Source organism: Myodes glareolus, chromosome 26 (genome assembly GCF_982192425.1).
Source record: "Myodes glareolus chromosome 26, mMyoGla1.1, whole genome shotgun sequence".
Taxonomy (NCBI): Eukaryota; Metazoa; Chordata; class Mammalia; order Rodentia; family Cricetidae; genus Myodes; species Myodes glareolus.
Genome location: NC_142051.1, coordinates 27,487,598 through 27,514,996, shown reverse-complemented (window position 1 = coordinate 27,514,996; position 27,399 = coordinate 27,487,598). Strand labels below are relative to the sequence as shown.

At 37.6% G+C, this 27,399-nt stretch overlaps 1 protein-coding gene across 1 annotated transcript in view; it reads left to right on the top strand.

Moving 5' to 3' along the window:
• The first annotated feature begins 15,733 nt into the window (after window positions 1-15,733).
• Window positions 15,734-27,399, top strand: part of Slc6a15 (solute carrier family 6 member 15) — a 51,659-nt gene continuing 39,993 nt past the window's right edge. The window contains exon 1 of the mRNA XM_048418656.3: window positions 15,734-16,200. The gene's annotated coding sequence lies outside the window, so the exon portion shown is untranslated. The remainder of the gene's footprint in view (window positions 16,201-27,399) is intronic.

Below are 27,399 nucleotides of genomic sequence, written 5' to 3'. Positions count from 1 at the left end.
GGGTGAACAGGTGTCATTTTCTTTCTTTGTAAAACAAAACAAAGCAGCAGTAACATGGATTTAACAATTCTGACTACTCTAGTGCTTATATGCAAGTACAAGCACCTCATGTCCTAAAACATAAGTGCTGGAGAGGACTTTCTGAATAGGACTCAGTTCACTCTGGATTTCAAGCAAATAGTTGTCAACTGAGACCTCATAAAACTGAAAAACTTCCGTATAACACAGAAGGACCCATCTTCAGTTCCCTTCACTCAAATCATATGGCTCAGAACTGCCAGTGACCCTAGCTCCAAGGGGACTTAATGCCTCTTACCTCTGTTGGGTCTTCTGGAACTAGTTTACACACAGGTAAAGCCACCATGTAGGTGCTGGGAACCAAACTTGGTACCTCTATGGAACTATCTCTGCCCCCTAAATTGCCTAACTTTTAATCACCTGAGTTATTATGTTTTGTTGTTGTTGTTCTGGTTGTTATTGTTGTTGTTGTTGTTGAGTCAATTGGAAACTCATAAAATAGGAAAGAATCTTTGCTAGCTCCAAATCTGATTATACCCAGACTATACCAAGAAAAAATAGAATCAACTAAACATATGAGCTATTTAAAAATGGGCTATGGAGCTGAAAAGAGAGTCTGCAAAAGAAATAAATGGATAAGAAATATCCTTAAAAGTGTTCAACATTTTTAGCAATTAGAACACAAATAAAAATCGATTATGGTTTTGTTTTAGCCCAGTAAGGTCGACTATGATCAAGAAAATAACAGATCACATACTGGTAAAGATGGGGAGAAAAGGGAACCTTCACTGACTATTGATGGAATTGCAATCTGGTACTGTCACTATGAAAATAGTGTGGCTAATTCTCAAAAAGCTAATTAATAAATATACTATATGCTACAGCTATACAACTCCTTGGACTATGCCCCCAAAGACTAGGGCTTCTGATCAACTGATACTTGCTCAGCAGTATTCGTTGTCACCATATTCACAATTGTTAGAAAACAATCTAAATATCCTTCAATTGATGAATGGATAATGAAAGTATGGTGCGTATACACAATGATTTTCTAATCAGTTATAAAGAAATATAAAATGTGATATTTTTAGATAAATTTAAAAACCACTATATATTTTTTACAATGGAAGAACATCCTTGTTATATTTTCTGAATAAATTGATTTCAGAAATTACTTGACAGATTACTTTTTAAAATGTATTTATTTTATGTCCTAACCTCAGTTTCCCCGACCTCCTTTTCCTCCCCGTCCCTCAGCTCACCTCCCCCTCTGCCTCCCCCTTTCCAAACCACTCTCCTCTGTTTCTGTTCAGACAGGGGCAGGCCTCCCATGGCTCTCAGCAAAGTATGGAATATCTAGTTACCATAAGACTGAGCTCAACCCTTTGTATTAAGGCCATGCAAGTCAATCCAATATGAGGAATCGGTTTCCAAGAGCCAGCCGAAGCATTAGGGACAGCTCCTGCTCCAATTTTTATGAGTCTCAAAAGTAGATCAACCAATATAACTGTCACATATAGACAGTTAGTAGTGGAGGGTCTAGTTTGATCCCGTACAGGCTCCCTGGTTGTTGATTCAGAGTCTGTGAGTTCCTATGAGCCCATGTTAGTTGTTTCTGTGGGTTTTCTTGTGATGTCCTTAATGTCTGTCTCCTACAATCCTTCCTTCATGTCTTCAGCAGAATTCCTGAGCTCAGTCTAATGTTGGAATGTGGGTTTTTGCATTTGTTTTCATCAGTTCCTGGATGAAGGTTCTCTGATGACAAATGTAATTGGAATATGATACCCACTCAGAACTGAAATAATATTTTTCTTATTACAAAATAATTTAAATATTTTCATTCTCATGTAAAACCTAGAACATATAAATATGGTTAGAATGAGAACCTAATTATGAGATATTGAGGCAAAATTCTTATATTTTCTAGTAGGTGTGGTACTATTTGATGTTTCATGATTCCTAGCTCTATTTATTTATTTTTGAAGTTCTCTGTTTAGTGAAGGAAAAAAAACAGATTTCCAATTGCTCAAATTTTGATTAATAGTGAGTAGTCAATAGTCTTCTACAAAACTATATCTAATCAATCCCAAAATCCTTTGGAATTGTCTTATACAGTGTTTCTCTAGATGTGCTTCTCTTTCCTAATATTGCATTGTCTCTGGTCTTGCACAAACCTTCTCCAACAACTTGTAGTACCACTGCAGTGTCCACTTATAGCATGCAGAACATACTACCTGTAGAAGTGGCATCTGAAATGAATAGTTACTCCTGCCTCTTAAACACACAAGGATATCTAATTTTCATGTCTTTATATCACAAATATTTAATACTCTGATTAAGCACCTCTCTGTGATATGATTTGGATACATTCACAACACTATCTCTTATCACAGCCTCTACTTTCTCTGATAAGTAATATGAACTCCACAAGTCTATGCTCTTATACTCATGTCTATATCATTATTTTAATCTGAACTATTTTTATCTAAAGATTCTATTCAGAAAAGTCCATCTTTTCTTGCTGAGCCCACCTCAACTCAGTGAGATCGTTAAGAGCACAGACTTGGAAGTCATACTGATGTGGGAAAAATCATGTCACTTTGTTTGTTTGTTATAAACCAAACTTACATCCACTATATAGAAATGTATAGTTTATATATTTCTAGGAATTTAACAAACATAAATGAAAAGACATATTCATAAAACTACACAAAAAAATATTTGTAGTCCATCAACTTCTAAAGACCCAAACTAGAAATACCCTAAATACAAATCATTTGAAATGTAGGTAGCCATTGTTTATTTGTGTGCAAATGAATGACTCCTACTCAATACAAACAAATGACCTCAAAAAATATAGACTGCAAAGAAGTACTTTATTTAAAAGACTGAATCAAGTATCTGTACAAATTTTTTTTGTACAAAGTACAAAAGTATTTGTACAAGTATCAAATAAAGATTTTATTTGTACCAAGTATTAAATACAGATTTTATTTATACCAAGTATTAAAAATCCATGTGTATGGGCTCATAGGGGCTCGCTGAAATTGAACCATCAAACCAGAGCTCCTGCATGGGATTGACATAGGCCCTATGCATATTATATTACAGTTCTATACTTTGGTGTGCTTGTGGGACTCCTAACAGTGGGAGCAGGGTCTGTCTCTGATTCTGTTACCTGCTTTTGGGACCCCTTCCTCCTACCTTCTTGCCTTGTCCAGTCTCAATAGGTGAAAAGGTACTTAGTCTTCCTGTGACTTGATATACCATGTCTGGCTGATAGCCAAGGGAGGCCTACACTTTCCTGAACAGAAAGTGGAAGGAAGAGATGTGGGTGAAGAAATGGGAGACTGGGGAGAGGAATTAGAAGAAAAGGGAGAAGAAACTGTAATAGGCTGGGAAAATATTAACTAATTAATAAAAAAATTAACAAAAACTCATGTGTATTGGGAAAATCAGCAAAGTGATTGCTTTGGGAGGTTGTTAGAGATCTTACCCAAGAAGATGCAGTTGCAAACTCTTTTGAATGTTTCTTAGTCACTGTTCTCCTGCTGTGAATAGATAATCTTTAAAAGAAATTCTTTTAAAGATTATGTTAAAAGAAACCTTGAAATTGGAACCTTCTGACAGTTCAGAGGTTTCATTCATTGTCATCATGGCAGGGAGTATGGCAGCATAAAGTCAGACATGATGATGGAGAAGTGATCCAAACATTCTATCTGGAACGCCAAGCACTGAAAAAGGAGTCACTGGCATGGCTTGAAACACCCCCAATGACACACTTCTTTCAACAAGTCGACACCTACTCCAACAAGGCCATCTCTCTTAGAGGATCCATGCCCTAGTGACTACTTATTGAAATATGTGAGCCATAGGAGCATTCCTTTTCATACCTCACAGAATGATGGCATTGTAGGGTTACATAATTGTGTCAAAACTCATCACATTATATAGTAATTTCTGAGGGTGGGCATTTAAGTTTCTGGCAAACTTGTTTGCAAACTGAAAATTCTTGTAACCCTAGATCAGATATCACTGCTTTTAGAGCTCAAGGGGACATTTTTTTACATTTAACAGTGTATTTGAAAGATTTATGAACTGTCCAATGTACGGATTCATAGGCCTACAGTTTTCCAAGAAGAAGAACTTCCGTCTCCATGAATTGGTGTGTGTTTTTCATTGGACACATGGGTAGTTTCAGTTCGGGGCTCATCATCTCATAGTTTAGACTTTTACAGGAGTTTCATTCCATGAGTGTAACTGATTATTAACTCCACTGACAGCTCCTCTTTCCAAACTTAAAAATTTTAGGAGTGGCTGAAAGTTCAGTTCTTCTAATAACTGCATAGCTTTCTGTTGTTTAGCCCTTAACCCGAAGCTATACAGTAGCCACTTTAGAATCAAAGCTACTGCCATTCCTGAGAAAAGTATCAAGGATTTATGGGTTCTGTGGTAGGACCTGAATTCGGTTACCTAATATATATTTCTGATATTATAATGTATGATAATTCGCATGCAATAAAATGTGAATGGAATAATATAAGTAATGTGTATACACACACCCACAGTTACACACATATGTGCACACATATGTATGCCCTGGAAAACACTCAGATTTATGTGATTTGTCTATATATTCATAATTTTTCAAAATAATTTTTAGCAAATATTTCAACCACTGTTTTTAGAAATCAGAGCTATTTGGATCTGAACCAATTACTTCTTTCCTGTTTGCACAATGGTAGTTCTCTGTTCCTCGTTCCCATCACACCAGAATTTTTCATTTTAGTATATGAGAGTAAAATTTGCTTTTTTATAAGTATGTATCTGTCTCTTGTAAAATGACATTGTACTTTATTTTACTTATTGAGTCATATTAAATTACTATTGTTACTTAAGTCCAAGGTCAAGATTTCTAAAACTTAGCAAATTTAAAGTCTTTTAAACTACCTTTCTGTTTCCTATGGTATAAGTCTATTTCTGTAACCACCTTTGTGACAGGAGACTATTTTTTATGCTCATCTGATAATACACAGCACCACATCTAGATGTATCCATTCCTTTCAGAAATGGATTATTTTGCTGGGAGAAAAGTATTGAGAATTCAAGACATATAATCAGCTCATTGCTATGGCTATATTTCCTTTACCTTTCTATTCTCATATAAAATTCATGAAAGTCCACTAAATTAAACTAATGCATATTTAAATTATGTATTTAATTACTGAGTTTACTTTGAAGTTTGTAATTTTATCTAGCACCAGAAGATTCATCTTTTGCATTTTTTCTTTATGTGACATGCATCCTTGTATATATTACTTCAGGGATAATTTTCTTTCTTCATCTCTATTTTGTCTGTATCATATTCTTCATTGAATGTATGTTTATATGAATGATGTTTAAGTTTTCCACAATGAACTATAGATTTTCCTACAGATCATTTTCCTGTAGTAATCTTTGAAGTTTCCGGGAAGAAAATGGGGCCCCACAGAAAGAACTCTACCTAGTTGAGATGACATTGTGATGTTGACAGCTCTACTATAAGAAGAATTTTTTGGGTACCAGCTGCTGAAATGGTTCACCTTCTCATGATGTTTGGCCAGAACTCCAAATAAGAACTTTGGAAAAAAAACTCTATCAACTGCTCTGCTCAGGAATTGTTTGCAACTATACTAGACAGTAATTTTGAAACTTAACCATCACTTTATTTTGCAGGATCCCATTAAGAGAACATCACCACCATGACAGTGGGAAGCAATTCTAGAGGATGACACCCCCTAACACAAAAATGGTTGGGAACACTGTTTATGGGTTGTTGATTATTACTAGATAATAGATACTATTATCTATCTATTATAGATAGAGGGTTGAGGTGAAAACTATGTTTGTCCAAAGAAGAAAAGGGGGATAATAACAGTGGCTAATAGAGTGAATACTTGTGAGCTATTATTTATAGATAATTTCCATTGGTATAGTTTTTGTATGTTGATACCAGTTCAAATTATACTGTTGTTATTTGCATTATTTGTACACCTATGCAAAGTTATTCTGTCAGATTATATATATGCATGTTTCTCTCTCTGTTTAGGTTATTTTTGTATATATGCAATATATATTATTCCTACCTCTGAGCAGGATACTCAGAGATTATTTACATTTTGAGATCATTGATTTCTTTGGTTCCATATTTGTTTACAGATTATTTAATATTCTGACATGAAGTTTTAGTCTTTAAGTTATACAGGTATTAATTATTGATGTTGTTGAAGATTAGATAGCCATAGTTACTGTCCTCTTATGATATAGCCAAGCCATTTCCTATACAAGACTTAGACTCCTTAGGATAGGATGTTTACTAAAACATTTAGCATATATTCCTTGCTTAATATTGTTTATGCTGGTTGTAATTCTAATTATACTTGATATCTATTTCTAGTGTATATATCTTTGTATTGGGTTTGGAACTCTCTTATTTAAACAAAAGGGGGAGATGCTGTGGGAGCACATTCTGCTCCTTCAGACAATAGCCTTTAAGATACCAGCCCACATAGGCAAAGTCTCTGTTACTGTAAAAAGCAGATGTAAATGTGAACCTGCTATCTTGCTTTGCTCCTGCTCCAGCTGCTAAACTTTGTTCATGTTCACACAGTGGCAGAGGATTGTTATCTAGGACAGTGATCTGTAAGTTTTCCCTTTAAATAAATAACCCTTTTATTATTCATAATTCTGTACTAGTGTGGGATTGTTTTGTAAATTCCATCATCACAAGAGGACAGAAAAGACCTGGAATTGAACTGTAGAAATTCAGAAATACAAAAAACAAGAACATGTCCTCAAAGTAAATCATTTCCCCTTCTTAACAGACTTCAGTAAAATCACATTCATTGGCTTCTGGACTTACTATTCCTCTTTGCCTTGATGAATGAGCATGTCCAATATAGCCTCTATTCATTTATCCTGTGCTTCAAAGTCAAAAGTCACCCAACGTCTCTCTGATATGACAGAAAGCTGACTCCATGTAAATTAATATAAGCAGGATTGCCACACAAAACAAATACAGCAGCAAAAGATACTATACATGTGGCATCCAGTTTGGATAACATATTGAGTGTAAGGTTGACAGTTAGTAAAAGTTAAAAAACAGCAACCAATTTGAAACTATGGAGACATATTTGGTAAATCTGGTCAATTCAATGATCTACAAAATAGATAATCTATCTAAACACATGGCTATGGGAAAATTATGTCAAAATGAATATCTTTTTTTACTTTTACCTTATTGAAATATTTTCATATAACAGATGAATATAAGATTTTTGTTCTTTTAAAAAGATTTTTTTTAATTTTAAGTGCATTTATGTGCACATGTGCAAGTTTGTGTGGGTGAATGCAATGCCCATGGATGCAAGAAGGCAAAATTTCTGGAGCTGGAGTTACAAGCAATTGTGAGCTGGTTAACATGGATGCTGAATACTGAATCCCAGTCCTTTATAAAAACATATAGTCTCTTAACTGCTGAATTAGCTCTGCAGTTCCAAGATTTGACTCTTTTAAAAGAAGAGGTGAACAACTTATCCCAGAAATTCCAGGATTTGAAGAAATCTATATAGAATTCTCATTTTCAATGAGCAAAAGGGGAGAAATTCCAAAATGTCTTGAATGTTCTATATACGAAGTGAGGGCCTGGCCATTACACTTTTTATTTCTAAGATTTTATTTATGTATATGTTCGCTGTGCATAGGTGTTTGCCTGTGAGTGACTGTGAGCCACATGCATCCAGGACCAACAGAGGCCAGAACATCAGATTTGGAGTTAAACCTCATTAGCCACAGTGTAAGTGTGGGGACTTGAACCTGGCTAACCTGAGAGAGCGATAAGCGAGTATTGCAGGATTCTGTTTGAGTTCTTGCTCCTCCTTCCTGTTAAGGTAAGAGTTGGGCTGTGAATCAAGCTTCCTCCTCCAGGTAAGGTCGACAGTGAGAAGACACATGACTCTGAACAGACCAGAAGAAACTATAGCTTTAGAACTATAAAATAAGTAAGAAAAGGCATTCTTTGTTATGAGCAACCGACATTTTGATGTGGTGAACTGGGCAGGAAGTCTGGCTAACATAAGTTGGTATGGGGTAATCCATAATTAGGTAATTGTATCATGGGAGTTTAACCCTCATGAATGAGATTAGTGTTTTTTGTAGGACAAGAGTCAAGAGATTGTTCTGCTTCCCTCTTCTCTCTGCCTCATAAGGATATATAAAGACGTTTGCATCTGCATTCCAGGAAGAAACAGTCATCAAACTTCACATTTGGCAGCAGCTTACAGTACACTTCAGTCTCTAGACCTGAAGGAAAGAAAAGTTTATTGTTTCAGACAACCAGACTATGATAATGTCTTACAGGAGCTTGAACGCACTAAAATGCCTGCTTAGTGAGCAAACTTATTTTTTAAGGTATCTAATAGTATTATGCATATTTAAAATTTGTTTGATATTATGATACTTTAAAAAAATCTTCCAAATGACTACAAAGAAAGAAAGAAATTTCAATAGACACATAATTTAAAAAACTGAGTAACATGACATATCATTGACAGGTTTCTATGTCCAGACTGTTTTATAAGCTAATTGATTCTAATCTCTCTAAGAAGATATTCTTCTTAAACGATACACGCAGACAATTTTACAGTTTAAGAAGTTATAAAATCATCATGCTTCACTTTGTAAAATGAACACAGCCAAAATAATGTCGATCATAAATAATTAGAAACAAAACAAGAAGAAGGCAACAAGGGAAAGAGAGAGTGTGGGAGAAAAATAGTCTCCTAAGAATAAGAAGGAATAGGTGGAAGAGAAGGAAGTCCATAAGAGAAGGGGAATCTCAAGGAATCATTAGTAGTCATGTGATACTTTGAGTTGGATTGGCTTTTGTCTCTTTGTTACTGTCATACACTGTGACTTTTGCTGTGGAGACGTGACAAGCAAGCGTGTACTCCTCCAGACAAGGCATCAACAGACCAAAAATCTGATATTTTTCTGGTTAGCCTAGCAAACCAGTCATCTTATTGAGTTATTCACAGGAGCATAGAGCAAAGGTGAACAAAGACAGCTGTGTTGTGTTAGTGATGTCTTAGGAGGTTGCTCTCTTTAACATCACTTTACATATTTTAGGCAGCTCCACTGGTCTCCTCATCCCAGTGGTTGTTTTCGGCTCTTATACCTGTAGGGGGCAACTGACTCTTGCAACTTTATTAATTTTATAAGTTTTGTGAGGTTACTGAGTCTTTTGTGCTCCCTCCCCAAGAGGTAATGCTACATCTCAGAAGAAATACATACTTAACATGCCACCCCTTCCTTATAGTGGACATTTGTTTCTAATTATTCTGTTTACTTTAGGTTCAAATGACTGTAATAAACACTAATGTCCTTTGAAAAATATCTTCATACCAAGTGAAACTCCGCTATTCCAGAAAAGTCATTCAAACCACATCAGCTTTTACTGAAATATATAAAATCTGGGATGGGGCACGTGTTTGAATGTCTTCCTTAATCCATTTGTGTTATGTTTTTATTTATGAGTTGGAATAAAATTTCTGTGTTAAAAATAATTGAAAATTGTAGTAAATAAATAAATAAATAAATAAGAAGCTGACTTTTTCACGAGAGTCATTCTGGTTAGGGCTTTTTGACTTTTCTTGAATCTCTACTTTCTACATTGGTCGTATCTGAAAATGTCCGTGACTATCTGATTTCTCTGTTGCACTCCTTTCTGGATGCTCTAAAAATTTTTTTTAAAAAATGGAATGTAAAAGAAGAGTTGATTTTGGTTCCCAGTTCAAGGACATGGTCCATAGTACCAAAGGAGTCAGCCATGCGGAAGCTTGCAGCAATTGGTCACATGGCATCCACAATCAGGAAGCAGAGAGCAATGAATGTCTACTGCTGCTCAAGTCCCTTTCTCCATTTCTGTAGTTCAGCGTCCCAGTCAGAAAATAGTGGCACCTTGGTTTAACTCAACCTCCAGGCCACTATCATGTTTAGAGGCACACCTTTCAGGTGATTCTACTAACTGCACAGTGACATTAACCACCACGGTTCTAAACCCTTATATTTTTTTTTACCAAGCTTCAATTCACATATTTTAAGTCATATTTCCCATACTAAGTATCTTTCCTCAACTGTTTATAAAACTCCATTTTTATGATCAATCTAGTCAAGGATAACTAAAAACATTATTATATTATATATCCCAGGTACACAGTCCTTAAGGAAGGAAATCCATTCTAGAATTTGTTACTAATGATTTCCCTGTAGTGATAAAGGATATGATAATCTTCCCATTATCAGAAGAAAAAAGTCAATTGAAAATAATTAAGAAACAGAGGTGAAACTGAGTCTAAGAAGTATTGATTAACTATTAATTGCAAGGCAGACACTTAATCAAATAGGGGCTGCAGATTTCTATTTTTGCAACCTCAGATGCTTATGTTTCAAACTGTGATGATCATGAATGTGGTGGCTCATTCTCTACAAGCTTCTGTGTCTTACTGATTTATATTGGGTAGCTTTGCCTTTGTTTATATGTGGAATCTTCATGCAACATGAATTGTCATAACTGCTTTTATTTACAATTTAAATATTATCTTGGTGATTCTTGAACAATTCTCTGAGGACAATTGCTGTAATGCATTTATTTTTTCATGCCAGGAAATGTGGAAGTATCAAAGAATTTTTCCAAGGTACTTGATTTTCTAGATGTCATCCTTTTGTACATGCTTTCTAATGAAGCAATATTATAATTAAGAACAAAAGACCCCATGGTAGTTCACAAGATTCTGTACAGGAGCATACATATGAGTTTATGCAATAGCAAGTATACATTTTATTGAATACACCTTAAATAGATTCTGGTGTACTATTTGCATTGATTAAGCTTAAAAGAAAACAAAGAATAAGTAAAGGTTAATTCTAGGTTTTGGAGAATCTTAAGCAAAAGATTCTGTTTTAGCAGATTGATTAAAAACAGCCACAGAAATGGGCAATAGAAATAACTGTAACTTGGAAGTGTTGTGCTGTGAACCTTTTGTGATTATTTCTATAGAGCTGGGGCCTAGATGAAGGTCCAAAATCATTGATAAAGAAGTACAGTTGTGAGATTGGGGCATAGAAGATGCTTGGAAAATGCAGGAACTTTTCCTAAGTAAATAATTTTCTAATTTTGTTTGTATGTTACATCAGAATCAAAGATTTCATTATAACAAATAAAGTATTTTCTGTCAAATGTGGTCTGTGCACATAAGAGGAGGAGATTTCCTTAATCATGATTTTTTTTCACAGCAACCTTGGATTTTTGGAATTGGCAGAAGTAGCAAGCTATAATCTGTATAAAACCATAAACATTCTGACTGCAGGTACACTAGAGTGACAAAAGTTCCAAGTTCCCTGGAACTAAATCCAATTTGTGGCCTAGTAAAACAGGGATCTGTAGGTCTACTCTGATTATAATGCTATGGGATGGAGGCCATTGATAAGGTAAAACTGAAAGGCTAGGTTCTATGTCATTTCAGAAATGATGGTTTATCTTCCTTCACCTATGGGTCCTGGAAAACCTTGATCTGATCTTTGACTAGTTGACATTCTTATTAATTATCAGAATCTCAAATGTTCTCTCCATGACTCAAATTCTTTGGTTGCAAAAATCCAAAGTAACTATAGTGCTTATAACAACTCCAAAAAGTCAACTTCTCTCTCTCTCTCTCTCTCTCTCTCTCTCTCTCTCTGTGTGTGTGTGTGTGTGTGTGTGTGTGTGTGTGTGCGCGCGCGGGCGCGCGTGCATGTATTGTTGCAATTCTGTCAGCGCCTTTGCTTTATATTTTAACTATTTAACATATTCTTTTTTATCACTTTTCTGTTAATAGTGACTTTTGTTGGAGGAGTTTCTTCTAATCTATTTGATTATTATGGAACTTTGAATCTTCTCTTTAGAAACGTATTAGATCAGGTATAATAACATACATGGTTAAATATAATCAATCATACCCCTAGAAGGTATAGATGTCAAACATAAACCAACTATGAAATGTAAAGGAACCAAATATTTTGTTTTGAAAACTCAGATTGGAAAAATGTTATGCAGTTGCATAGGGCTTTGGAAGTAAAGGCTGCATATTTAAAGATTTAAAGTGCACAATTAATAAACTGAACCTAATAAAAAAATGCAAACATTCTTTTTTGTTCATGTTCATCCATATATATATATATATATACTTACATATATATTCATGTATTGTATAATATATACATATAGGCATGTGCAGTGGCCTTTTATTTGTATTTTAATAAATAAAGCTTGCCTGAAAATCAGAAAAGTAAAACAGTGACATTGGCCAGTCTTACAGACCAGGCAGCATTGACACACACCTTTAATTCCAGTAGCCACACTAGCTTGTCATAGTAACCAGGCAGTAGTGGTGCACACCCTCAATCCCAGAACTAGAGAGGACAGCTTTCAGACTCAATCTTACTCTGAGATTCCCTGGAGACAGGATCATCAATTTAGGACTGAGGCCCAGGTAAGAGCCAGTGGTTGTCTGCTTTGCTTTAATGGTCTTCAGGTTGAAACCCAATATCCATCTTTGAGTTTTTCTTAATTGTGCTTCAGGTATGTGTTTGTATAGCCTCTGTGCCTGTACTCACAGAAGCCCTGTCCAATCACTCTCAGACTTATTCTCCTAAAAAAGTGTTTCTCACTGGACCAGTAGTTAGTCTGGCATCCAAAAAGTTCTAATAATCCTTCTTTCTTTACTTCCAGCAGTGCTGGTTCTTCATTTATGTGAGTGATAGGATCCAAACTTGAGCCCTCATGTTTGTGACCAAATGCTCATGTCCACTGAAACATCTTTCCAGTCCAATATGTATGTATATGCATGTATAAATGCACATATATATTCAAAGGAATACATATATTCCTTTGAAGCCAATATGGATGATCTAATAAAAAAAAACAATTTCAGGCTACAAAATACAACTCAAAAACGAACAGAATTTATGTGGTATACATCAACACATAGAAACCAAATGCCATCATAAACTATAAGCAGCAAAACTGAAATTACAAGCATGCATATAAATCATTCACAAGCTAGTGTAGGATTATTTACTAAAAGATTCACAAATTATTTCATGTGCTGTAAATACAATGATCATGGATTTGCTACTATTTTAAATAGTGTGGTATGAGAGACTACCCTTCCATTTACTTGGGTTGACATAGTCTTTAGGTTGCTTCGGGGTACTATCCCTTCCTCCACATCAACACCATGTGATCATTTGTACAGAAAGAGTGAGAGCACTCAGTAATTCCTCGTAGAACAGATATTAGCAGATGGAGCCTTAAAATCTTGGAAGCATTATTGTTAAAATGAAAACATCAATGCTTTTTACCTGTGACTGGAGTTCCCTGAATTCAGGAGAGCAATCCTTCCACTTCCACTCCACCTTTTGTTTTCTAGGTGACTAACTCTTGTTAATTTTTTCCCTTTCCTCTCACGAAAGAAATCTGTCTACTAACTAAAACCTTACAAAATATTTCAAAGCTGGTACTGAGGACAGATTTACAGAAGACCACAGGTCTAAGTTTACATTTTACTAGCTCTATAAACTTTGAGGTGTTGTTTTTTTCTGAGTGTCACCAGTCTCAAATCTTTAAATCAGGAAATTTCCCTATAGTAACTAGCTGAAGAGATTAAAGAAAATATGATCAAACCCTCAGGTAATTAGTCATAAGCTTGATGCTTCAGTTGTTTTCCCAGATTTCCTTTATGGACATCAAATATACCAGTAGTTATAAGGGGCATCAATATATTTTATGACAAGTAGTTTGTTACATGCATTTAAAGTAGAGGTCAATTATCAGTGCAATAGTGGTGTGGGAGAATTGTCTGTATTCTGTTAATCATATTTTAATAAAACGCTGATTGGCCAGGCAGCCAGTATAGGCAGGAAAGCCAGACAGGAAGTAGGGGTGGAACAAAGAGACTGGGAGTATTCTGGGAAAACAGGAAGCTCCCTCCACACTCCTGCGCAGACCACCGAAGAGGCAGCATGTAACTTGCCCAGCTGAGAAAGGTACAGAGCCATGTGGCTAATGTAGATAAGGATAATGGGGTAACATAAGTTATAAGAGTTAACAAGAAGCCTGACCTAATGGGCCAATCAGTTTATAATCTTATGGATTCTTGTGTGTGATTTTCTTTGTGATTTGCTGGTTGTGGGTTACCAGCAGGATAGAAACCCCAACAAGCCGGCCCTCATGTTACACAATAGTATAAGGCACATGGACTTTAAGTATGTATTAGTTCAAAGGAAAACATTTGTGTATACAAACATATTACTTTCCCCCAAACAGATAAACATAATCTTGATTTTAGAGGACAGCAATATTCATTTCTGACATTCTTTTCCATAAGTCTTAATATTTCTCTTTCAACATATAAAGCAATGTTTAAGACTACATAAACATTTGCACATTATTATCTAAGATCTTCAGTATGAAACTTCCTGTAGATGCTTTCTATTTTTTCTGTATTTTTTTCTACTGAAGAGCAGCAACAGTGGCAGAGGAGGGAGCCTCCCAGGGCTAAATTTTGACATTTAATATATTTTTTTTAAGACGACTTTGAAGAGAAGGTGATGGGAAAAGCTCTTCTGGTTCCTTTCAAAGGAACCATGTTCTGACCCGAAATGCAGGTGTTGTGATGCCTTTTCAAGACATGCCTCACTTTGTGAAAGGCTAGCTAGTAGCAGTCTTACTACTAAAATCTGAGTTTATTGGATATAAACAGTTAAAACTGAAGGGAGCTTTGGAAGGCCTGGAAAGGCACAAACATTCTCACTAATAATATTAATCTTCTAGAAATGAAGAAATGCACCTCACTAAAGAACGAAACCCATTCTTCCGCAATATGTTCTTCGGGTCATTTTGCATCTCTCTCAAAAATGTAAAGTTTCAGCGCCCACAAATTCAATGCCTAGATCGAAGTCCTAGGGAATATGTTTAGGGAACAGTTCAGCGATTCTACAAGGGAGGCAAAGCTTTGTCTTCATCCATGTATATTTTAGGAATTCCCCCACGTGGCTTAACTGAAAGCCTGCTTTGAGTATGGGAAGAGGTAAGTCAGACTTCAGCTGGTAGACTCTGCTCTAGAAAGACTCTGATACATAGACACACACAATGAGTAAGGGCCCCCGCTCTCTAGAACCGGCTTAACTTTATACAACCTAACCAGAATCCCGAGGCTGGCAGTTCTCTGCTGATAAGCAAAGCCCCAAGCGCTTTTCTTTCACAAAATATGTAAATAGTGGTAGGGGAAGAAAGCCCAGGAACCCTCACCCCTAGATTCCTTACTGATTCTGAGAGAGGAGAAGAGCAAGCCCTATGCAATTGTTATCCTCCCAAAGACAAAGACCTGGTAGGCAACTAGTGCCCATCTTTTTAGCTGAGTGGGTCAGAAGACCAACGTAGAATAGCTCGTGGGGCGGAAGGTGGAGTGTGAAGGGAGGGGGAATCTGTTTTACGTGGGGCTTCCCCAGATCCACCCAGAATGCCGCCGGCCTAGCCCTATGCGCTGGGAGGACGCAGCGGGCAGCCGCAGTGGCCTCTGCGTCATGGGGTGGTGAGGAGGAGAGGAGGCTCCCAGCCTGCAGACCTGGCTCGATCCTTGGCGCCGAATCCCCGCCCGCAACCACCTCCTCTCCCCCGCAGCTTGTCTGGGGGCTGCTGCACGGGCGGGCTGGGCACGTGGGAGCCTCCGTCACACCCTCACTCACACACACACACACACACACACACACACACACACACACACACACACACACACACACACACTCAAACATACATATAGGCGCGAGTGCGCGCGCGCACTCACACACACATACACACATAAACCAAAACACACACAGCAGGAACCGCGCACCAGCATCCCGTGCCATTTCCCTGGCAGACACAGGCGCTCACGAGTCTCTTGGTGCCAGCCTGCAGGACAGCGACTCCCGAAACCAAGCTTGTCCTTTGGCAAGCTGTTTCAGCTCTCCAGACAGCTTCTCTGCAGCCTCTGGCCCCGTTACCTGGATCCGACCCTTTCTCGACCTAGGAAACAGTAAGAGGTGCAGGCTCCAGAAGCACCAGAGGTAATGTCACGCTCCGGTGCTGGAGCACCGCCGGGGGTAGGGTGGGGCGCTCTCTTAGACACCCTGGAGTCAGACGCCGGGAAGGGCAGCAGGATGCAGGGATGGAGCTCCAGAAAGATTCAGACTGGCTCCTGGGACGAAAGGAGGAAGGGCAAAGGGAAACGCGGAAGGGTGAAACTGGTTTCTGAGGATATCCCCCGGCTCTGCCTCCTGCACCTGTGCAAATTAGGGTTCGGGTGGTGGGGGTCCGAGGCGGCACTTGTTGGGAGAAACACGTGGGTCAAAACGTGCCGCCATCCTTCCTAACCTAAGTGGAAAATGCCTGGTGCATCCCAGGAGACAGGCTCCTTTCCAAATCGAACAGGGAGTTGATGGGTGGGTGTCGGGGAGTGGGGAGGGGGAGAGCGGGGGTTGACAGGGGAAGTCCGAGAGGAAAGTTGGTGTCAGAGCAGAGCTGTGCTCCCGAAGTAAATTGAAATCTAATCTTCCTAAGGGCGGGAGGTGAGGCGGGAGAGTAGCGAGCCTCCTTCCTGAGGGCTTGTGGATCATTTGCCACAGAATCACAGTCTATTAAGCACGATATTTCGTGAACCGGATTCGATTCTCTCGCGCTGGAGGCATCCTGTGATGGGCTGCCCGAAAACCAGCCTTTAGGCGAACACTCGGCACGTGGTTGCTGAAGAAAGCATAGCATCGCGTTTCTGTGCATCCTGGAATCGGGAAGGGTGACAGAGAGGGTCGTGGAGAGAATGGTGGCACAGGGATCTTAAGGAATGGCTGGGGTTGGAGAGGGACTGGGCATCCCTAAGCCTTCTACGTAGTCCACGCACTTGGTTGGTCTGTGTGTGACAGCGCAGAAAAATTTGAATATAGGAATGTTGTACACCCGAGCCTCGCTCTCTTAACTTGCTCACCAGCCTTAAGCAAAGAAATGAATATGAATCCCATAGGGTTACTGGGCTGGGGTAAGAGTGGGGTCGGAGTGGCCAGAGAGAGTCTGCTTTCAAGGGCTCCAACGGAGTTTGTTTGATTTTTGTTTTGTTTTGTTTTGTTTTGTTTCTGAGCTGAGAAGCGGCATTGAAAGTGCTCCTTAACATAGCTAATCTGGCCTCTCTCTTTTCCCTTTATCTTCCACCCTAGTGGAGAAAGGTTGGAGTAAGACTGGGCGGGGCCCAGAGGCCGGCGTGGTGACGTAGCAAGTGTTTGGGTGCTTATGCAAATAAGCCTGCAGCCATTGCCTCTGGTCCACCCTCCCTGTCTCTTCGCATCTTAAAGACATACCCATTCCTAGATCTGAGTTCTTCATTGCAGACCAGAGAATGATGTAGGGGAATAAAGGCTTTGCTTTAGGTGCTCTATTTGGGATTCTTTTGGTCTCTACTGTAAAACGTATCTTATGATTTCCAGTGCTTGGTCACTTTCCGGAAAGCCAAGATCAGAGAGCAGTTGCATCATGCATCAAACCCTAAATGTCTCACCCTCTCCCCCCTTAATTGCATCTTATTTAATATGAACCTGATTGCATCTTTCTCAACTTTCTTAGCCTGGAGTGGTTTAGGCAATTTATAAATACTTGGTGGAATGAGTGAGGTTTCTTGTTTATTCATCAACAATATTTATATTCCTCTCACATTAACTCAGACGATTTTGTATCATTCTAGGAAATGTAAAATGAAATTAACTGACCACTTTTCTCCAAGTGAAACTTTGAGTGCATTCTTTTTGTGTCGCTAGGAGACAAGAATGAACACGTTTTGAAAGGAAGTTAGTGTCTTGTGTTGATTGCTAAACGATATATTACTACACATTACCTAGATGGTTTAAGAATCATTGTAAAATTCCAATAACTATGACCCAAATTGTGACTTGTAATGGAATTTAAGTAGTATTTATACATGTTTCTGGAAGACAAGTTTTTTTTTAATCTAATTAACAATAAATAGGGAGTTTTTAAATTGAATGTTCTAGCCTTTAGGAGACAGGGAGAATGCCTTTCTATAAATTATCTAAACATCTAAAAATTATTTAAGATAGATATTACAAGTTGAGCTTTATGATTATATTCATACTTTATCCAGTTTTAGGATGTGCAGGTTAAAAAAAAGTCTCTCTGTCTTAAAAATGTACAAAATAGGAAATACTTTGGTGTTTCTTTAAACTCTGGAGTTATATGCAGCCAGTTTAAAACATGATTCCCTGAGAATGACAAAGCAGAAAGAGACCCCAGCGGTTATTGCAACCTTCAGGGTTTACTTTTCTTTTGCTTCTTCATATATCACTCAACTTTTTGTTGAAGATTATGTTAATTCTTTACCACGACATATGCACGACCGGATATAATAATACAGTATTTTGCAGACTTGATGGTGAAGTGATTTCTGGACAGATGGCATTATTAACAAAACTCCATAGGCATAGTGGAGTATCCAGTTTTCCATGGTCCGAATCTTTCAACTTAGTCTTGGTTTATGAACAACTTTACTCTGCTGCTGGTGTACAGCAATGCTTGATGAACTTCTTATGCTACAGTGTCAGATGTGGTCAAACATTATCATTTTCTCTGAGAATTTCCAACCCTAAAGATAAGCATGCAGCAGCATAGTTTATAATAAACATTATTGCTTGATTCAGGAATGAGAGAAATGCTTTAGCTCTGTTGGAAAGGTTACTTAATATCTGTCGGGATTAATCCGCAAAGCTGTCCTCTGAGTCTGAATGTTGTCTCTGAGTAGAATGGCTTGTTATGGAAGCTTTTCCATGCATCAGACTGGAAAAGATCACAAAGATGACTCAGGGGATGGAAGCAGGCACAATCACTCTCAGACGTTGTGTGTGACCACAGAGACTGAGAGCTTTATAAAGAACAACTTGGTAATACTTATCAGAATTTAAGATGTAGTTTTGATCCATCCGTTTCACCATCAGGAACTTATTCTGTAGATTCATAAATGTAAGAGATGCAAAACTATTTACTAAGATTTTCTAATGTAAATGATCAGATGCAATTTATATGCATCAAATATAAACACAAAGGTATTGTATGGCGATTAAAATAAGTCTAGTATATTAAGATCAAAAGTGTGGACTTCTAACCTCAAAAGCAAGGGAAATGAAGACATAGAATTAGAGCGTTATATGATTGTAAAAGTAAAAAAGGTCAAATAAGAGCTCTTGGTAGAGTAGTACTCAGGCATTCATTAGCTTGACTTTATTGATGCCTGAGTACCATTCTACCAAGGGCTCTCATTTGACCTTTTCACATTTACAATCTTTTATTTTTTTGCAACATTTGGAAACAACAAAAGAAAAGGTGCTTGATTATATTGAGTATAAAAGTCAAAAAGTATTAAACCTTTTTTACTATTGTTTTAAAATTCATAAGGAATTTATTTTCAATAATTTTCATTATTTGTTTTATTTTTTGAGATAATAAATGAAGCCTTTCCCCCTCCTCTTTTTTCTCCAAACCTTCCCATACAGACCTTTGCTCTCTTTAGAATTTGTGATCTTATTTTTTCAGTAACTTTTAATATGTATATATGTGTATATATATATATATATATATTTGTGTGTGTACATATATCAGTATATAAAATGTTACTTTCATGCATGTTTTCTGGGTTCATTCATGTAGCACGAGTTCTAACAGGTCTTAATAGTAAAAGTCGGAGTCAGATACAGGGGGAAATGCTAAGAGATTAGAAAGATGAAGGAATAAGATCACAGCCATCTTACCTCTCAACTTCCCAGCTGAAAAGAGACTGAACTCCTGTCTCCTAACAGCAGCCATATCACTTCCTGTCTGTCTATACAGACCTCCAGACAGCTATAGTCAGCTAGTGGCTAGCTCTGCCCCCTGAACTTCAGGCAAGCTTATTTATACAAACAAGATGTCGCCACAGGTTCACTATTTGATATCTAATAACCAATTGATGAGACCTCCCCTTAGTAAAACTGTTCCTTTTGCACCACTCTCAGCATTCCTTAGCTGCCTTTAGGGTTTTTTTTGTTTTGTTTTGTTTTTGTAGGATTGAGAACCCCTTAGACTATTTTTCTCTCTTTGCAGCAAAGAATATTAAGGAAAACTATAATAAATAAAAATTCAAAGTTGTGGAACCAAGTCCCCATCTACAAAACACTCCCATACACAGGGCTCAAGGAACATTGAGGAAGAAGGGACAGAAATATTGTATGAGCCAGACAATCAGGAAGTTTGCTATGAGATTGTCTCCTAGCAATGTCAGAAGCTACACCCACAAAGTTTAACCTACATGGATGCTTAAACATGAATTAAATAAGGGCACAAGAGGAGATATGACAAAGTGGTTGGGAGATAGCCCATATGGCCTCAATATTTTTCAGAATAAAATTATATAAGAAGAAATTTAAAATATTATTTATTAACTATCTCCCTCATAGTTTTATTTACAGTAGATTTAGTTGAATAGCTAAATTTAGTTGGGTGTATACAGACAAAAAAACAACTAAACATTCAGATAAACAAAAGGCACTTTTTTTAAATCAGTGAATGAATGAAAGATTTTTAACTTTAGTTATGAGATATTTACAGAATCACATGTAGTTGTTTTAAGGGATTACAGCCCTTGTTTATGGTTAAAATACATTTTAAACTTTCTTGCCAACTGTTAACCTCTTTAATAAGCTATACTATGAGGTCATTCTCTGTAGACAGAGACCGCTCATTCATTTCCTGACCATTCAGACCTAAAATAATCACACAGAAATTGTATTAACTAAAACACCGTTTGGCTTTTTCTTTCTTTTTTTTCGGAATTTTGATCAATAAAAGGGTTATTTTTATATTATTAAAAATTTCCACCTCCTCCCATTTCCCTCCCACTTCCCCCTTCCCCTCCCTCTCCAGTCCTAAGAGAAGTCAGGGCACCCTGCCCTGTGGGAAGTCCAAGGTCCTCCTTCCTCCATTCAGGTCTAGGAAGGTGTGCATCCAAATAGACTAGGATCCCCAAAAGCCAGTACTTGCAGTAAAATCAAAACCTGGTGTCATTATCATTGGCTTCTTAGTCAGCCTCCATTGTCAGCCACATTCAGAGAGTGCGGTTTGATCACACGCTCGTTCAGTCCCAGTTCAGCTGGCCTTGGTGAGCTCCCATTAGATCAGTCACACTGTCTCAGTGGGTGGATGAATGCCTCACGGTCATGACTTCCTTGTTCATGTTCTCCCTTCTTCTGTTCTTTATCTGGACCTTGGGAACTCAGTCTAGTGCTCCAATGTGAGTCTCTGTCTCTATCTCCATCTATCGCTGGATGAAGGTTCTATGGTGATATTCAAGATATTTATCAGTGTGGCTATGGAACAAGGCCAGTTCAGGCACCCTCTCCCCTGCTGTCCTAGGACCTAGCTGGGGACATCCCCTTGGACACCTGGGAATCCCTCTAGAGCCAAGTCTCTTGCCAACCCTAAAATGGCTCCCTTAATTAAGATATCTTCTTCCCTGCTCCCATATCCACCCTTCCTCCATCTCAACCATCCCACTTCTCCAAGCTCTTCCCAATCCTCCCCTTCTCCCTTCTTTCTCCTCATCTACTCTTCCCCCTACCCCCATGCTCCCAACTTTTGCTCGGTGATCTTGTCTACTTCCAATTTCCAGGAGGATAAATATGATTTTCTTTGGGTTCACCTTATTATTTAGCTTCTCTAGGATCATGAACTATGGGCTCAATGTCCTTTTGTTTATGGCTAGAAAACACTAATGAGTGAGTACATACCATATTCCTCTTTTTGGGTCTGGGTTATCTCACTCAGTAAAATGGTTTCTATTTCCATCCGTTTGTATGAAAATTCAAGATGTCATTGCTTTTTACCGCTGAGTAGAACTCTAATGTGTATATGTGCCACACCTTCTTTATCCATTCTCCCATTGAGGGGCACCTAGGTTGTTTCCAGGTTCTGGCTATTACAAGTAGTGCTGCTATGAACATAGTTGGCCAAAAGATACTTAAGGTCATGTTCAACTTCCTTAGCAATCAGGGAAATGCAAACCAAAATAACTTTGAGATACCATCGTACACCTGTCAAAATGGCTAAAGTCAAAAACACCAATGATAACCTATGCTGGAGAGAATGTGGAGTAAGGAGAATACTCATCCATTGCTGGTGGGAATACAAACTTGTGCAATCACTTTGGAAATCAGTGTGGTGGTCTTTCAGGAAACTTGGAGTGAACCTACCTCAGGATCCAGCAATTTCACTCTTGGGAATATACCCAAGAGATGCCCAATCATACTAAAAAGGCTTTTTATTTACTAACTCCTAAATCTTAAATTAACCCATTCCTATTGTTTTGTGTTTTATGCTCATGGTTTATTGGTAAGGTTCTAGGGCATCTATCTCCTTTGGCAGCTACATGGTATATAAGTATTAAGGAAAGTACTCTCATCGATCCTATCTTTGTGAGTCCAAAATTTTATATCCACTTTATTTTTTATAATAACTAAGGAAAACTTTAACTATAACTATCTGCCTTCAAATCTTCAAAGACCTCAGAAAGATATAATATTACCTAAGTCAACAGAAAGTGCATTGTAAGGAACTTCCAAAACTCTAGAATTGACAGAAACATCTAGTTGCCTGGACAGTCACCCAAAGTTCTTATGTAACATTGGGGCATTCATCTTCACCCTACAGACCCATAATATCCAGCAGACTTTTCCATGAAACAAGAAATTTGAAAGACTGTTTCACCTATATTTACAGTTTGTCAGTCACTTTTTTCTGTATCCTGAAGAATATCTGGTAGAGTTTTTTCATGAATCAGGAACCTTGAAGGCCTGTCTTACCTTTAGGTATATTCCACTGTCATTTTTCTATAGGTCTTACATGTGCATTTCATACAACATACTGTCAAACAGTCCAGTCAAGAGAAGTTTCTTGCCCACATAGCTAGAATTGTCACACTGAAGGCAAATTTATTAATAAGTTTCTTCAATGCCCATCAACCTCTTTGAAGAAATTGGTGCTTCCAGAAGTAGATATATCTCACTATTAAGAAAAGTCTAAGTTCTTAAAACATTTTAAATGCCACACTATGTACAACTTTGAAAGATATGAAGAATACATATCCACTTAAAATATATCTCTGTACACCTAGAAAACCTAAGTAACATGACTACAAGTTTGACTATTATGAATGACTGTTTATTAATTTGTATTTCATAATCATACATTACATTCTTAAATGAACTACATAAACATAATACCTTAAACAAGAGTATAAATACATATACCAAAACTGACCTTAAATTTCATCAATAGACCAAGATTCATACAAATGCAAAGTGTTCATCTCTATGACATATCCCCCTTTAAATGTAAACAAACATTTATAAACAATCATTTAGGGAATTTGGGTGTTGTTCTCTAGACTACTACCTCCTGATTGGGGGGTTGTTATTCAAGTCTTTCATGGGACATTCTATGTGCTATGTTCATCTTGGTCAACAGCCCTGAAACTGTCATAGATTTTTGGACCATGTGGACCATTGCTTCAGGGGTCTTGCTTGATCAAATCATATTATCTGGTAAGAAATCCAAAGCTTCTATCCTCTGTGGAAACAAAAGCAGAACCTCTTTTCCAAAACAATATATCCTTAGACCCAAATTTTGAAATCAAGATACCTTTAAAATATACATGTTAGTTTAGCTTAGCAGCCAGTATAATTAAATGTCTCTTTGTATTGTACTTATTCACAGTCAAAATATTCAAGAAAAGCACAATAATATACATAGTAAGACTCTTTGTATATATTCCATCTTTTGTGGCTTATTTTTCTTACTCTATTACTTTTTCTACAAGTTTGATGTTTAATTTATTATCTTTACTCCTTTATTCTATAACTGTCTGTACTCGTTTATATTATAGCTGTCAATACTCTTTTTTCTCTCTCCCAAATCTATGTTCATTTATTCAACACTGTGACCCATTTAGAAATCTTTTTCATTTGAATGTATATTTACTGTGTACATATCTGTAATCATTATCCAACCAGGAGTGCATTTCTTATTCTTAGCAGGCATGGCTAGGACCAACTACAAGGCCCTACCTGTTGGCTCAACCCAGTCCAACAGGGCAGAGGCATGTTTGCTGCCTCAGAGAGCCATGCATACTGCCCCAACTCCAGAGTCACCATTAAGCAATTTGTAACATGCTATTCGTAGACCCCATTTAAGTATTTGGACTCCTGAAAGAGCCAGAGCTGTCTATGCAACTAGCATAACCAGGAAGCCCTCCCCTAAAGCTGCCACACAGTCTTCACTGCCAATGATATATCAGGAAGACCTTTCTTAAAGAAGCCACAGTGCTCCTGCTTGCTGCCAGCAAGCAGAGCCCATCTGAAAAATAAAAATGTGGCTATGAAGAAGCTGTACTAAACTCTGTTCTTTTGTGTCTAGAATTCCTCTTCAGGCCCTCTTGGGTTTTATGTGAGCATAGTTGCCCCACATTGGGTGTCATTTTGTAGGCAGTGATACTCAGTCCTTTTCCAGTCATCCAGACCCCCCCCCCCAAATCACACAGAAACTATATCAATTAAAATGCTGCTTAAGCTTCTTATTAACTAACAGTTAAATCTTAAATTAACCCATTCCTATTGTTTTGTATTTTACCATGAGGCTTGTGGTTTACTCATAAAATTCCAGGGCATCTGTCTCCTTCAGCAGCTACATGACATCTCTCCTTTTGACTCTGCCTACTATCTCTATACATCTCTTCCAGCCTGGCTGTATTCTGCCCTGCTATAGGCCAAAGTAGCTTCTTTATTAACCAATGGTACTAAAGCATATTCACAACATACACAGAGGAATATCACATCAATTCTTAAATCATTGACTTTGCTTTAAAAACAATACAGAAAAATCCCAGCATGCAGAAAATACCTAGGTCTCCTTTTCATGGTCAAAGCCATCTTTTTCTCTTTCAAGTATGTTATGTAATGTAATCATGCAATAAACACACAGACTTTCTGAGTGCATAGTCATCTGCATTATAATTTAGTTTTTTATGTATATCAGTAGATTGCCCCATTGCAAAGGTGCACCAGAGTTTAAGCATTCACCCAGAGGACGGCATCTGGGTTGTTTCCAACCTGGAGCTTTGTGAGAGAAGTTGCTAGGGAGATTCCTGTACAGGTATTTATGGAGCATACCTTGAATTTATCTGGGGCATGGACTTAGGAATGCAAGTTCTAAGTTCTTTAGTAATCCCATACTCAATGTTAAAGCAGATTCTGAAAGAAAAACAACCTAACTGTTTTCTGGAGTAGTGGCCATACTTTACATTCTCACCAAGTATAAATGAGTGATCCACTTTTTACTATCCTCTAGGGAATTTAGACATTATGATGGGTATGTCATACTATTTCATTGTGACTTTGTTTCCTTATTTAAGAGTTAGCTTGAACTCTTTTATTGTGTTTGCCATCCACATAACAGTCAGTGGAGTTTTCACTAGTTTCTTCACTCAGGTAGTACTTTTTTTAAAAAAAACTTTATTTAACTTTATTTCATGCACATTGAACTAGATTTGAACTAGTAAATCTTGAACTAGATTTAAAGACACCTGCGAGCCGCCATGTGGGTGCTGGGAATTGAACCCGGGTCCTCTGGAGGAAGAGTCAGTGCTCTTAACCACTGAGCCATCTCACCAGCCCCACTCAGGTAGTACTTTATATGTATTATTTATCATTTATTGATCTATTGGTTTGTTTATTTATTTTCAAGATAGAGTTTCTCCGTGTAGCACTCTGATCTATCCTGGGACTTTCTCTATAGAACAGGTTGACCTGGAGTTTACAGAGATCAACCAGCCTCTGCTTCCTGAGTCCTGAGATTAAAGGTGTGCATAAATACCTCCCTGCTTTTACTTTGTATTTTTAATGGATGATTTTAAGAACCTTATAGACCTATAGAACTATTTTTTTCACTGTGTGATCTTTCAGCATTTTCTCTAGTTGAAACCAAATTTAGGGTCTTTGTCTCATTATGGTAGTGCTTTACTCCTTACTTAAAGATGACACAGTGGTTAAGAACACTGCCTGCTTCTTCCAAAGGTCCTGAGTTCAGTTCTCAGCAACCACAGGGTGGCCCACAACCATCTGTAATAAAATCTGGGGCCCTTTGAGAAAGGGACCTGCTCAGTCATCCACATCAACACAGATCTTAAAACCCAATATGAACAAGGTCATCACAAACTTCATATACAGGCTGCCCATGCATGTTTCACAAACAATCAACACCTTTTATTAAACTTCTGCTTGTTTCTCTTCATTCTTTTCTTAATTAAAAAAATAAAATAATGTAATTACATCACTTTTCTATCCCCTGTCTTACTCTGATGACATAAGTCACAAAACAGTCCCACACCAGTTCAGAATTATGAATAATAAAAGGGTTATTTATTTAAGGGAAAAACTTACAGATCACTGTTCTGGACAACAATCCTCTGTGCGAACAGGAACAGAGTCTAGCAGCCAGAAGCAGGAGCCGAAAGCAAGAGAGCTAGGCTCACATTTACTGCTGCTTTTGCAGTATAAAGACCATGCCCAAGTGGGCTGGCATCTTAAAGGATATTGGCTGAAGATGCAGAATGTGATCCCAGAACACTACTCTCAACCTCCCCCATGTTTCCCATTCATCAGGTAAACCGATGGCCTCCTTTAGATTACTATTATATACATATATATGCATATGTGTGCATGTGTGCATATAAATGTTCAAATATATAAATATAACCCGCTGAGTTCATTTATTGTGGCTTGTGTGTATATCATTTCAGAACTCAGTATTTCGCATTAGATAACCAATGAGGGGGCATATCTCTTTTAGAGGCTAATTTTTTCTCTTCCAGTAGTCATTAATTGCCTGTACTTTTTTGATAAAAGGTGAGAGAGACTCCCTGGACTCTACATTAGCATTTCATTGTTTAGGTCTTGTTTAGGAAGCCATGTTGTTGAAATATTGTGGATGCAACTTTCCAGTCATTTCTAGGAAACACAATCTAATAGCAGATTTGCTGGTATTTAGCCTTCTCCTGTACAATATTCACTGAGCCAGAGGATTCCTATGTAGATGTGTCTTTTGGGGTGGATACCACACAATCCATTGATCTCTCAACAGTTTGCAGCTGTTTATTTTTTATTGCTTGTTTTCATTTACTTTATAGA